The sequence below is a fragment of the Tiliqua scincoides genome, chromosome 5 (genome assembly GCF_035046505.1).
Source record: "Tiliqua scincoides isolate rTilSci1 chromosome 5, rTilSci1.hap2, whole genome shotgun sequence".
Taxonomy (NCBI): domain Eukaryota; kingdom Metazoa; phylum Chordata; class Lepidosauria; order Squamata; family Scincidae; genus Tiliqua; species Tiliqua scincoides.
The window spans coordinates 45,332,054-45,332,789 of NC_089825.1; positions in this window are offsets into that span (position 1 = coordinate 45,332,054).

A 736-nucleotide genomic window follows, 5' to 3' on the forward strand; every position below is an offset into this window, starting at 1 on the left:
TGATAAGGATTTTTCTCCCCCAACTATTAGAAATATAAACACTCTCAATAAAGAATTGTGAAAATAAAAATGAAAATGCCACTAAGATCTTGTACCCCCCATTAGCAATTTTACTGTAAAAGTAAAAAGCCCACAGAATAATATTTTTCTTCCATATGATACAAGACCATTTCAATCAAAGTTCCCAAATCTCTCAATTTTTCATTTATGAGAAAATGTTCTCATGCCAATCAAAATAGCAAATCTTTATTGTATTGTTAATCTATCCAGGATGGTTTGTCCATGTGATGCCACAAATTGGCAGAAAGTCATTATTTTGAGATTTGGGTTTCTTGTGTGAGTTTGTGTGTGTGTGTGTGTGTGTGTGTGTGTTTTTGTACATCAGCCACTCTCAAAGGATCTAATCAAACTTGTCTCCCTTATGAAGACTGACAGGGCCAGAAAGTCAGCTGCTGAACTGCAACCTGCCAGGTTTTAGCTATTTCTGCCATAAGTGCCTGGATTTTTAAGTGTGGATTTTGTATTGATCCCAATTTGGCATCAATATGCAGTGCCTGTTGAGCTCTACTCTGCATCAATACTTAGGACAAAATAATGATGTTTTCATATGGCAGTGAACTACAATTTGAAAATGCATCAAATTTACAGTGAAATATTTTAACCTTTTAAAAAAATATATATTGATGAGCACAGCTTCCAGAGATTGTAAAACCGAAAATGCCTGTATATGGGCAGG